The sequence below is a fragment of the Orycteropus afer genome, unplaced genomic scaffold (genome assembly GCF_000298275.1).
Source record: "Orycteropus afer afer isolate SDZICR_OR568_19922 unplaced genomic scaffold, OryAfe1.0 scaffold00574, whole genome shotgun sequence".
Lineage (NCBI taxonomy): Eukaryota > Metazoa > Chordata > Mammalia > Tubulidentata > Orycteropodidae > Orycteropus > Orycteropus afer.
The window spans coordinates 232919-244707 of record NW_006922161.1 but is presented as its reverse complement, the minus strand read 5'-3'; the positions used below and the strand labels follow the sequence as shown (position 1 = coordinate 244707).

At 48.7% G+C, this 11789-nt stretch overlaps 1 pseudogene; it reads left to right on the top strand.

Moving 5' to 3' along the window:
* Positions 1 to 2442: 2442 nt before the first annotated feature.
* LOC103210173 lies at positions 2443 to 3395 on the top strand (annotated as a pseudogene).
* The last annotated feature ends 8394 nt before the right edge of the window (positions 3396 to 11789 follow it).

The window sequence follows — 11789 nt, the reverse complement described above, 5'->3', positions numbered from 1 at the left end:
AGGACTGTGGGACTCCATCTCTTAGACTTTGGTCATGTTATCAAGAGGGACCAGTCCCTAGAGAAGACATCATGCTTGGAAAAATAAAGGGACAGTGTGGTAGTTCAGTTTGTGTGTCAACTTGGCTGGGCCTGGTTGAGTGGCTGGGCAGCCAGATGTAGTATTCCCCATGGTGAAGCTGGTCATCAACTCCATGGTGGAATCTACTGTGAGCAGCTGAGTAGCTAGCTGCCTTAGGGATATGGTCTGCTTCCTGTATATAAGGAGAAGCCTTGGCGAATGGTCTCTAGCTTATGGCACACTTGAACCCTGCATGTAGCCGTGTTGTTGTTCAGCAGCCTGCCATACTCTGATGACCTTGGGACTTTCAATGGAATTGAATTAATGGCCTGCCGTGTGGTTTGGTAACATCGGAACTGGGCCTTTTTACTTGTCAACCTTGGGCTTATCAGCCTCAGCAGCCAACAGCTGAGTGAAAAAAAGCCTCCAGCTTCAGTGGGCTGGGAGCAAGAGGCAGAGCTGAAGCCCAAGGCTGAGGGGCTTTCACCCAGCCCCTAGAATCTGGCACTTTGAACTTGGTCTTAAAGCCTCCAAACTGTAAGAGAATAAACCCCTGTTTCTTCAAGCCATCTCATTTGTCATGTATTCTTGTCAGAGAGGCAAGGAGGTAACCAAAACAGTCAGAAAGACCCTCAATGAGATGGACTGACACAGACGCTACACCAAGTTCAAACACAGCAACGACTGTCAGGAAGGCACAGGATCAGGCAGTGTTTCATTCTGTTACACATCAGGCTGCTATCAGTTAAAACGGACTCAATGGCACCTAACGACACCACCTCCTCCACACACCACGTAACTGGAAGTAGGACCTCAATGGCACCTAACGACACCACCTCCTCCACACACCACGTAACTGGAAGTAGGACCTCAATGGCACCTAGTGACACCACTTCCTCCACACACCACGTAACTGGAAGTAGGGCCTGTGAGTTCTGTGTGGCCGTTGTGATGGACTATCACACCCAGCAGAGAAGCAGAGCATGTGGTGGGAGGGTGGCGAGTGTCACAACTGGTAAAAGGGTTGGAGGGTTGGGTTTGTCTGACCTCCTTGTCATGGGAACCAGCTGTAGGCCAATCCTGGTCCTTCTTCCCTCTGAATTGGACAGGTTCTGACACTGTTACTGCCATTTTACAACATGCATAATTGGAATCCCAGAAGGATATAAGAGAGAATGGTGCAGAAAATAATTGAATAAATATGGCTAAAAAGAAGACCCTCGGTGAGGTGGATTGACACAGTGGATGCAACAATGGACTCAAATATGGTGACTAATCGGGAAGACGGCGCGGGGTGTGCACCGGGTCATGGTGACTGCTGTGAGGACGGCGCGGGGTGCGCACCGGGTCATGGTGACTATGGGGAGGACGGCGCGGGGTACGCACCGGGTTGTGGGGACTGCTGCGAGGACGGCGCGGGTGGGCACCGGGTCGTGGTGACTATCGGGAGGACGGCGTGGGGTGCGCAGTGGGTCATGGTGACTATGGGGAGGACGGCGCGGGGTGCGCACCGGGTTGTGGGGACTGCTGTGAGGACGGCGCGGGTGGGCACCGGGTCGTGGTGACTGCTGTGAGGACGGCGCGGGTGGGCACCGGGTCGTGGTGACTATCGGGAGGACGGCGTGGGGTGCGCAGTGGGTCATGGTGACTATGGGGAGGACGGCGCAGGGTGCGCACTGGGTTGTGGGGACTGCTGTGAGGACGGCGCGGGTGCGCAGCGGGTCATGGTGACTATCAGGAGGACGGCGTGGGGTGCGCACCGGGTCGTGGTGACTGCCGTGAGGACGGTGCGGGGTGCGCATAGGGTCCCAAAGGCAGCTAGCAACATATCATTTTATTTAAAGGCCCTGAGCATCTGCAGACGTGTCTGCAGGGGATTCTGAACCAATCCCCTGTGGATACCGATGGACAAGTATATACGAGACCAAAAGGCAAGGATCACTCCAAAGCAAAGAGAAGGTAAGTGTCAGGGAAACTAGAGTACTGGGAACAGAACATCCAGAACACAATCACAGAGAATACTGATACGTTATGGAAAATATAAGTAACGGTACTGAACAATTGGTGTGGAAATTATCAAATGGGAACCCAGGTTGTGTAAACCATCAGCAAAACACTATAAAATATTTTTCAAAAATGAAAGACTTCTGGCCTTCCTCTAGCTGCCATCTTGTGTCGCCGTGTGTGTGCACCTAATCTCAGCTGGTCTGCCAAAGACCCCCTGAGCACCAGTCCTAGGCCCCCACGTGGCCCTATCTCCACTCAGACAAAGTACAAAAAGGCTCTGGATGCCAGTGTGGCAGGAGGATGGGACCGGGGACAGGGAGCTCCTGAAAGGACTGAGACAGGGAAGGACAGGGCTGAGGGGAAGAAGGGATATGATGGACAGGCGCACCCACTCAGCCTGACTCTCGGGGGCGAGGTGGAGCCAGGGGCAGCTGCCCTGGGGTCGAGGCAATACCATGGAAGCCAAGGACAGGAGCCTGCAGTGAAATAAACTATCATGAATCAGCAGAAACTAGCCAAACTGCCTCACATGGGCGTACTTCTGGAAAAGGAACTGCTCGCAGACAGAAGGTGGTTCCAAGAACAGCCACAAATTCACAAATACCAAACTCACTGCCATCGAGTCAATCCCGACTCATAACAACCCCTCCTTGGCTTTCTGAGGTGCTATCACTACAGAAGTAAATTGCCCAGTCTTCCTTCCAAGGAGTGGCTGGTGGATTTGAGCCATCAGCCTTCTGGTTAGCAGTCAAGTGCCTTAGGCACTGCGCCACCAGAGCTCCCTATGTTGTTGTTGTTATGTGCCATGGAGTCGGACCCAACTCATAGCAACCCCTCCTTGGGTTTCCAAGGCAGTATCACTACAGAAGTAGATGGCCCCATCTTCCTTCCGAGGAGTGGCTGGTGGGTTTGAACCGCCAGCCTTCTGGTTAGCAGTCAAGTGCCTTAGCCACTACGCTACCAGAGCTCCCAAAAGCTCCCTATAGCAGATGATAAAAAACCTCAGTTCTCCTTAAAGAAACTGGGGGTAAACAATATCTCTGGTATGGAGAGGTGAACATGTTTATAATCAAGGAACAGTGATCCACTTTAACAAGCCTAAAGTTCAGGCATCTGGGGCAGCGAACACTTTTACCATGACCAGCCAGGCTGGGACAAAGCAGCTTAAACCAGCTTGGCGCAGCCTGCCTAGTCTCAGAAGGCTGGCTGAAGCTCTGCCCCAACAATCTGTGGATGGAAAAGCACCAGCTACTGGCGAAGATGGTGATGATGGTGCTCCTGATCTTGGGGAGAATTTTGATGAAGCTTCCTAGAATGAGGCCAATTGATTTGTCAGCTTCTGAAGAAAATAAACTTGAAGAAGTTACTTGGCACAGCTAGTTTATATTATGACTGCTTTTTAAAGGTGTTTTTTGTTTATGGATCTGATAAAAATCTAGATCTCATATTTTTAAGCCCAAGCCTTTTTGGACATTGTAGCTCTTTTCGGTTTTTGCTTATTCAGAATTCATTCTTTGCAGCCAATTGAGCTGAAGAAGCCTAGGAATATGATTTGAAACAAAGGTTAGTAAAGTTCTTTGTCTAGTAAATAAATAAATAAAGGTGTTTTCAGATAAGAGAACACCCAGAGAATTGGTTTTCCAGACCAGTGCCACAAGAAATGCCAGAGGTTCTTCAGGCTGAAGGGAGATGATACCAAATGAAAACTCAGACCCTCAGAGAGGAATGAAGCCCTCTGGAAAGGAGAGTTGATAGCGTGAATGCAAAACACTATTTTTCGGCCCTTTTCCTCTTTATTTTTCATAAGCAATATAACTGTTTAAAACAAAAATTATTGTTTTGTGGAGTTTCAAAATGTGTGTAGAGTATTATATGTGATAACATAAAGATGACCCATGGGTCGCAAGGTTTCTGTATTTTATGTTATGTGGTCCCTAATAAAGAGTGCATCTTGGCACAGTGGTTAAATCATCTGGCTGCTAACCAAAACGTCAGTGGTTTGAACCCACCAGCCACTCCGCAGGAGAAAGATGTGGCTGTCTGCTTCAGTGAATATTTACAGCCTTGGAGACTGTATGGGGCAGTTCTACTCTGTTCTATGGGGTCGCCATGCATCAGAATCGACTTGACAGCAGTAGTTTGGTTTTGGTTTAGTACATAACAAACTAAGTAGGCTCTGAAAACTTAATACATATACAGCAGTCCCCAGGATAACCACTACAGAAAATAATACAAAAAGAACACTTAAAAAGCAAACAGAAAAATTAAGATGGAGTTCTTAAAAACATAGGAATAAACCAAATAAAAGTAAGGGAGAGGAACAGAGAAACTAAGGAGACAAGTGTAAAATAAAACATTACTCACAAGATCCTTTCTGAACCATATCAATTAATTACATTAAGTATAAACAGGCCAAACCCTCCAGTTAAAAAACAAAGATTGACAAACCAAAACCAAGCCCACTGCCCTCGAGTTAATTCTGACTTATAGTGACACTAGTGGACATGGTAGAACTGCCCTTTAGGCTTTCCAAGACTGTCAATCTTTACAGAAGCAGACTGCCTCATCTTCTTCCATGGAGCAGCTAGTTGGCCTGAACCACCACCCTTTAGGTTAGCAGCCAAATGTTTTAACCTGTACGCCACCAGAGCGCCTTAAAGATTGACAGGATGGATAAAACAAACAAACAAACAAATTAGATCAAGCTGTATGGTGTCTACAAGACATGCATTTTAAGTATAAAGATACAGATAGGTTGAGATTAAGTAGATGGGAGAAGATATACCATGTTAACAGTAAGCATGAGGAGGCTGGGATTGCTGTGTTAATATCAGATAAAATATATTTCAGAAACAAAAGTACCAGAGATTCAGAAGACCCTCATAGTGATAACCACAAATATGTATGTGCCTGGTGTAACAGCTTCAAAATACATGAAGCAAAAATTGAAAAGGAAATGCACAGGAGAAAAGAATACATGAAAAGGTTATCACAGTGAGGAACTGGGAAGAGCTGTTACATTGTAGGGATCATAATCAATGTCATGAAATAAAATGTATATGGAATGTTCAACGGAAAACGAATTTACTCTGTAAACTTTTACCAAAATCACACACACAAAAAAAGGAATAAACCCCTCACCATCAAGTCAATTCCAACTCGTAGTGACCCTACAGGATAGAACAGAACTGCCTATTGGGCTTCCAAGACTGAATGTAGAGTAGCTAAAGCAGATGGAAGAAATGATGAAGTAAAAGATTTGAACAGAAGATTTCAAAGGGAAGCTTGAGAAGACAAAGTAAAGTATTATAATGAAATGTGTAACAAATACGGAGTTAGAAAACCAAAAGAACAGGCTAAGCATTTCTCAGCTGAAAGAACAGGAAAAAAAAAGTAAAGCCTCAAGCTGTAATACTGAAGGATTCTATGGGCAAAATATTGAATAATGTAGGAAACATCAAAAGAAGATAGAAGGAGTACACAGAGTCGCTCTACCAAAAAGAATTGGTTGATGTCCATCCATTTCAGGAGGCGGCATATGACCAAGAACCAATGGTACTGAAGGAAGACGTCCAAGATGCACTGAAAGAAGCAAAGAACAAGGCTCTAGGGACTAAGAGAAGACCCAGAGATGTTCCAACAAACAGATGCCATGCTGGAGGTGCCTGCTCACCTACACCAGGAGATCTGGAAGGCAGCCACCTGGCCAACTGACTGGAATAGATCCACATTTGTACCCTTTCCCGAGAAAGGTGATCCAACAGCATGTGGAAATTATCAAACAATATCATTAATATCACACACAAGTGAAATTTTGCTGAAGATAACTCAAAAAATGGTTGAAGCAGTATATTGACAGAAAACTGCCAGAAATGCAGCCTGGATTCAGAGAGGACGTGGAACAAGGGGTATCATTGCTCATGTCAGATGCATCTTGGCTGAAAGCAAAGAATACCAGAAAGATATTTACCTACGTTTTATTGACTATGCAAAGGCATTTGACTGTGTGGATTGTAACAAATTATGGATAATTTTATGGACAATGGGAACTCCAGAACACTTAATTGTACTCATGAGGATCCTGTACGTAGACCAGGAGACTGTCATTTGAACAGAACAAGGGGATATTGCATAGTTTAAAATCAGGAAGGGTGTGCATCAGGGTTGTGTCCTTTCACCACACTTATTCAGTCTGTACGCTGAGCAAATAATCTGAGAAGCTGGACTGTATGAAGAAGAACAGAGCATCAGGATTGGAGGAAGAATCATCAACAACCTGCGACATGCATATGACACAACCTTGCTTGCTGGAAGTGAAGATCACTTAAAGCACTTACTAATGAAGATCAAAGACTAAAATTTTCCTTATAGATTACACTTCACTGTAAAGAAAACAAAAATCCTCACAACTGGACCAATAAGCAGAATTATAATAAATGGAGAAAAGACTGAAGTTGCCAAAGATTTAGTTTTACTTGGATCCACATTTCATACCCATGGAAGCAGTAATCAAGAAATCAGATGTTGTATTGCATTGGGCAAATCTGCTGCAAACGACATCTATGGAGTGTTAAAGAGCCAAGATGTCACTTTGAAGACTAAGGTGCGCCTAACGCAAGCCATGGTATTTTCAATCACCTTACGTACATGTGAAAGCTGGACTTTGAACAAGGAAGACTGAAGAAGAATTGATACCTTTGAATTGGGATGTTGGCAAATAATACTGAAAATACCATGGTCTGTCATAATCATGAACTGTCACATACGAACAAATCTGTCTTGGAAGTGCAGCTAGAATGCTCCTTGGAAGCAAGACTAGCCAGGCTTCATCTCACCTACTTTGGTCATGTTGTCAGAAGGGACCACTCCCTGGAGAAGGATGTCATGCTTGGTAAAGTAGAGGGTCAGCAAAGAAAAGGGGAAGGCCTTCAATGAGATGGATTGACCCAGTGGGTGGATCAATTGGCTCAAACACAGCAAGGATTGTGAGGATGGCCCGGGACTGGGCAGCGTTTTGTTCTGTTGCTCACAGAGTCTCCATGAGTCAGAATCAACTTGATAACACCTAACAACCACAACATATTTTAAAAGATGGAATCCTTCAAATCAATGATGTATGCTTCTACCATAAGAAACTAAAGGCTTCACACCAACTAGCTCCTGGCCGGGTTCTGACTGATGATATTGAGCTTCTCCAATGCCTCTTTCCACAAATGTAGTGAATTTGATTCTTGTATATTACATCTAGTGAGGTCCACCTGTATAGGTGCTGTTTATGTTGATGAAAAAAGGTATTTGCAATGAGTAAGTCGTTGGTTTTACAAAATTCTATCATGCAATCTCCAGCATCATTTCTGTCATCAAGGCCATATTTTCCAGCTACTGATGCTACTTCTTTGTTTCCAACTTTTGCATTCCAATCACCAGTAATTATCATACCAATTTGGAAATGTGCATGAATTTTGGATATATTACTCACAAGAGCGTGTTTGAATAAACTACCATAAGACAAAACCCAGACAACCAAAAGATGAAGAAAATGTTGGTAAAAGGACAAGAAGTAAACAACTAACATACTTCACTGCAGATCTAAGGCAGTAACAAAGGTGGGGATGTGGCTGATGGAGTGTTGTATGACCTGACACTGTGGAAACAATACAAAGCCCAGACCAAACCCACTGCTGGCCAATCGATTCCCACTCATAGCAACCCTAGAGGACAGAGCAGAACTGCCCCATAGGGTTTCCAAGGCTGTAAATCTTTCTGGAAGCAGACTGCCACATCTTTCTTCTGCAGAGCAGCTGGTAGTTTGAACTGCTGGCCTTCTGGTTAGCAGGTGAGCATTTTAACCACTGTGCCACCAAGGCTCCTCAGGAACAATACAACCAACCAAAAACTGGAAGAGAATGGAGAGAAAGAGGCGGAAAGCAGAACACGCTCACCACCTGCTTCTGTGGCTGCGGATCAAAGACAACACTTAAAGCCGACACATCAGGAGCAGAAGCACGTTCGCTCCACAGATCGAAGGGGAACATTTTTCAGAGGGTTCTATGACTAAACTCAGGAGGTAGATGACAGGGGTCAAGGGTGGAAAAGGATGCGGGTTTTACCTGACAGTTGAAACTGGTGGGGAACCAACAGCTTTTGTCTAAGGCAAGAGGACAAGATGGATGTCATATAAAGAAGGGAATGAGGGCGTTTCAAAGGTATGATCTTAATCACTAAGCCAAGAATACAAAGTTCCCTAATTACTACAAAAACAATATGGTTTTTAAAAGCAAAGGAAAGAGACTGGCACACGTGTATACACGTGAATGTACTCACAATGTTGCTTCAGCTGTCCCTGGAGAGACCCACACAGTGAGGCCATCACACAAACCAGCCTCTCACTCTGGTTCTCTGAAGGGGGCATGAGAGGCTGTCTTGGGACTAGCCACCTGCCCACCCTCACCTGTCCTGCAGCTTCTCCAGACCTCTGGTTCCTCAGCTCCCAGAAGACCCAGGACCCACAACTCCTCCCCTTGCTCCAGCTGGGAGATCAGCTCCGGCTTAGGGACAGGGAATCCTGTTGAAGGCAAGGACACAGGGTGAGCGGCCTGAGAAGCTGCCCACTGAGCTTTCAAGGCCAGGAGATGAGACAAGTGCCATGGTCCAGAAGTCAGCAGAGCTGAGGTGGCTCCCCTGGTGGTGGTGGGGGGAAGTGGTGTCACAAAGACTCCCCTGTGTGGGAAGGGATGGAGATGTGAACACTGAAGAGAATCGACCCATTCATCCCTGAAAGGATGCCTGTGGGGCCAGAGGCCTCTGGGAGAGAAGGCCCTGCAACTGAGGAGCAGGGCAGGCTTTCTCAAGGGGAGTTAGCAGCCCCTGGACCTCTGCAGAGACCAGACTGGTCTGGGGACAAGGGGCAGGACCTTCTCCCTTGGGCTCCAAAGTGCCAAATCAGCCCCCCAAGCGAGAGCGCCCCACTGAACCAGGGGTAACCTCACCCAGGGAAGCCATGTTCCCGTAGTTCTCCAGCATCACCTCCCGGTATAGTGCCCTCTGCTGTGGGCCCAGCTGCTGCCCTTCCGCCTGAGAGAAGTACACAGCCACATCCTGGAAGGTCAGTGGTACCTCCTGCAACAACACAGTGCAGCTGCCCGGGGGCCACGTCCACTGCGCTACGCACAGGTTCCAACAGGCCCCTATCACAGTCAGTAGGAACTGTCTGGGCAAGGGAACAAGGGCAAGCTGACCTCTGCAGTCAGGGAGACTCCAGCTGACCCCTCAGACCCCTTTGCCAGGGGGAGGACATGAGCTCAGCTCCCAGCATCTTTGATCAGTGGCTGAGCTCGAAGTTCCAGAGAAGCAGTAAGACATGAGGGGCAGGGAGGAAAGTGGACTCACCCAGAGCTCAGCTGCCATCCTGCGCAGGGAGGCGGGGACCTGAGGACAGACATGAAGACCACATGAAGCACCTGGTCTGGTGCTTCCCCCAACCCGCCTCACCCTCAGGTGTGTGTAGGGAGACCCAGGCTCAGGCCCTCCTGGGAGACACTAAGCGGATCTGTCAATCGCCAAGCCTCAGGGGTGTGGAAGGAAGGACCCACTTAAACTGATTCCTGGTGTGGCTCTGGGGGCTAAGTCCTGAGGCCGGTCACTCTGGGCACCCGCAGACCTGTCAAACCGCCCTTCGAGTCACTCCCGAAACTGCTGCTAGCAAGTGTCTACATGGGCTGCAGAGTCCAGCTGGAGACCAGGAAGGGTGCAAGCTGGCAGCTACTGCCATCCCGAGACCCGCTAGCGCCCCTGGAGTCAGGGCCCAGGACACCTGGTACCAAGGCTGCTGGGGCGGCATGAGCCCTGCGACAAGGGTGCAAGGCTGTGGGGAGTCGGTGGGTGGCGCCAGACACCTGCCGTCATGCCCGCCCCTTCCGGACCACCTCTTGGGTCGGCCCCCTTAGCCCCTTCGCTCCGGCCTCAGAGGGACAGCAGCTCTTCCCTCGCTTCCTGCCTGCTCCGGCCTCGGAGGCGGCGCCCCACTGCCCCCGGCCCTCTCGGGGGCTCCCCACGAGGCAGCCTGCCCTCCAGCCCCAGACCTGGGCCCTGAGTCACAGCACCACGTGCTCCCCGCGTCCCGGGCCACGTCCACGGCTGGCGCCTCTTCCCGGCAGTCTTCCCTGACACCTCTGCCCCGTCGCCACCGCAACCTCTGCTGAGCCTTCTCAGGCTCTCGGCGGGAGCCCACCTAACGCGTCACCTAACCACCCTCCGTCATCGGAAATTACCTTGTTCGCTTCCTCGGTCTCCTCCACACAAGCCCTGAGCCCCGGGCTGCAGGCGGTGCCCTCGAGGACGCTCACCAGCACCACAGCAGCCAAGGAGGGGTTCGAACCCCTGAACCGGCGCTGCGCGACCCCAAGTTGACGCTGTGGAGTCGTGGCAGTGTCAAAGGGGTGGGGGCCGGGGGCGGGGCCGGGGGCGGGGCGGACGAGTCCAACTGCGCACACGCGGACCGCTGGGTCCGGCTTCCAAGTCGCTGGGAGGGTGCCCAGCACTCGCTGGCGCCTCACGCTGCGGAGACCAATCAGAGCCGGAAACGGGGATCGGGAGCCCCGCCCCACCTCCAGGGCACTTCCAGGGCTGCTCTAGGCTCGCTCGAGAACTCACGTTGTCTATGATCCCGGCGCCGGGTGCCAACGAGCCAGTGCGTGGCCCAGGATGGGGTGCCTGGAGCCGTGGGCGGCCAGACAGCGAGCCATGCTGTCACGTCTCTACGCGTCTCGCACCGCGTCCTACCTTTCCCCAAGTCCTGGAGTCGCTTCCTTGGGGGTGGATGTTTTAACGTAAGTGGGAATCGCCCTGCGCCATTTGTCCTCCCGGACTTGGCCACCAGCTCTTTGATTTGTCCCTCCTGTCCCTCTGTTCCCTCCATTCGGCCCACTGCACTTGGACACATCATGCATTCTTCCTCTTTATAAAATAAGCAACAGAGTCTATAAAGATACTCAAATAAAACATGGTTTAAAAATAGGGCTGGCAGCAACAAATTCATACTTACGATAATTCCGTATCTGGCAAGGGACTTATCTCTAAGATTTATAGAAAACTCCACTGCCTCAAAAGCGAAAGAATTAATAATCCAATTGTAAAATGGGCAGTAGACATGAATAGACGCTTCACCAAGGAGGACATTCAGGTGGCCAGAAAATACAAGAGATGCTCACGATGATTGGCCACCAGAAAGATGTAAATCAAAACAATGAGATACCATCTCACCCCAGCACTGATGACAAGATTCAACAAGACAGAAAATAACAAATTCTGGTGGGGATGTGGAGAGATTGGGACTTTCATACACTGCTGCTGGGACTGTGAAGTGATATAACCACTGTGGAAAACAGTATGGCGATTCCTTATAAAGGTGGAATTGAAGATACCATTTGACCCAGCAATCCCATTACTAAGTATATATCCTAGAGAGGTGAGAGCTAGAACAGGAACAGATACATGCACCCATGCTCATTACAGCACCATTTACAATAGCAAAAAGATGGTAACTACTTATGTGCCCATCAATAGAAGAGTGGATTGAACTGTGGTACACACACACAAAGGAATGCTATGCAGCACTAAAGAATAATATAGAGTCTGCAAAACACCACATAACATGGATGAACTTGGAGGGCATTATGCTGAGTGAAATAAGTCAATCACAGAAGGACAAATATAGTATTAGT